The sequence below is a fragment of the Pyxicephalus adspersus genome, chromosome 10, assembly GCF_032062135.1.
Source record: "Pyxicephalus adspersus chromosome 10, UCB_Pads_2.0, whole genome shotgun sequence".
NCBI classification, from domain to species: Eukaryota; Metazoa; Chordata; class Amphibia; order Anura; family Pyxicephalidae; genus Pyxicephalus; species Pyxicephalus adspersus.
Window position 1 is genome coordinate 58573123 of NC_092867.1, and position 1757 is coordinate 58574879.

At 46.2% G+C, this 1757-nt stretch overlaps 1 protein-coding gene and 1 long non-coding RNA gene across 2 annotated transcripts in view; one reads left to right on the top strand and one right to left on the bottom strand.

The window, feature by feature from the left end:
- LOC140338964 (uncharacterized) overlaps nucleotides 1–1757 on the top strand; it is a gene marked incomplete in the record, with an annotated part of 329302 nt that overhangs the window by 130202 nt on the left and 197343 nt on the right.
- LOC140339168 (uncharacterized) lies at nucleotides 123–1380 on the bottom strand. The gene is made up of 2 exons (XR_011922389.1): nucleotides 1192–1380; nucleotides 123–1149 (listed from the first exon to the last, which is right to left on the bottom strand). It is a non-coding gene; the product is annotated as an uncharacterized lncRNA (long non-coding RNA).

Here is a 1757-nt window from a genome sequence, read left to right on the forward strand (position 1 = left end):
AATATAAATAATAAATAACTGTATATGTATATCTGTTTTTACAGAAATACAGATATTCTCATGGCTTTTTTATAGATAGCAAGTAGTATCAGAAAACAAATATCTGTAATTTTTCACAGAAATACAGAACATTTTATGTTTATTTTGATAGATTGCAAGAGTTAGATAAATTTGCCAGTGGCACTGAAGGTTCTTTCGGCCAGAACACTGGATGCCGGGCAAGAAAGAAGATTGATGGCATAATGTGCCAACTGCGGGCAGATTTCAAGACTGTTACCCAAAAATGAATGGCGTTACTACTGTCAGGACAGGCATCCTCCTCATAACTGCTGTCATCAATACCACAACCACCACCAGCCAGAAAAGAGCCAACGTAATCGTGCACCATGGGCTTCATCTGTTCTTGATGGTTATGCCCCCTCACCACACTTGTTTGAGGTGGCGAAGGCATCGCAACATGTGGACACACATACGAAACACTCTTCCTCAAGCTGCAGAATTTCCTGTTGTTCCATCACCCGCACAATGCCTGGGGTGTGAGAGCACATATGCGGGTTGGATGGGTCCTGTCCAGCAGCCCCAATATGGTCTCTCTCATCAGAGAATATTATGGTCTCAGGAGTGAAGGATAAAGATTCAGTCACAGAGATGGTTTGGAGTCCAGGTGGATAAATCAGTCCAAAGGCAGGAGGTAGAAGTTGTAGAGTATAAATATATGTCCAAATCTGTACCAATTGCTGTGTCAATTCCCTCGATTAATCCCCATTGGACTTATAATTTGGGCACTTGAGATTTGGGCACGTGACCAGGGTCCCAACGTGACCTTGCCTGTTGTTTAAATAGAAGTGCTTTGGGCCCTGAACTAGGCTTTCAGGTTTGTATGATCAGCAGGTCAATATTGCAGAAAGGGATCTTACCTGTCTAATCACTTTCGGTTTCTGGCAAAAACCAGACCTTCACCCCTCCACCTGAGCCCCTTTCCCATGGCCTAGTATTTGTGTGGGGTTATGTGGGTGTTACTTAGAATCTGGAATCCACATAAAGCAAACCTCACAGTGGTGCTGCCTATGTCAGTTTGCACCAATGAAAAATTAAACACTCATTAAATGTATGAAAGCTGCCATCTTGTGTATGGAAAATTACCCTGCCCTCCACTCCTGACCTTCTTCACCACCCGCATCCATCCCTCACTGCTCATCCCCCGCCCAGGGTCTCTAACCAGTCAGTCAGTGTGTTGTCTTCTGTGATCGGTTGATCAGACCCCTGCACAGTGTCATCATCATCCTCATCTGTAGGGCCCCTCGTCACTCTAATCTGTTTTATCTTCATACTCGGCAGTCATCCCATATGTGGAGTGCGTTGTCCCCGATCTGCATTGTCCCCCCCATCACACATTCTGTGCAGCACACTGTCCCCCTCCCCCATGCACATGCATTAAGTGGAGCGCATTGTCCCCACCCCCACACACACATTCCATGAAGAGCATTGTCCCCCCACAACACATTTCGTGGAGTTGCCCCCACCACAACACATTCTGTGGAGCGCATTGTCCCCCCCACAACACATTTCGTGGAGCACCTGAAGCAACATTTTTCTTTTTTGCTGTGTGAGGAGACTGAGAATCCATTTTCCTGCCTCTCAGTTGCAGTTTCCTGGGTGTGAAGCCCCGCCCACTTCCTGTTCTCTACACAAAGTAACTTCCGGGTCCTTGTACTGGATGGAAACTATCCGCAAACAGGAATCATTGCTGAGAAGGT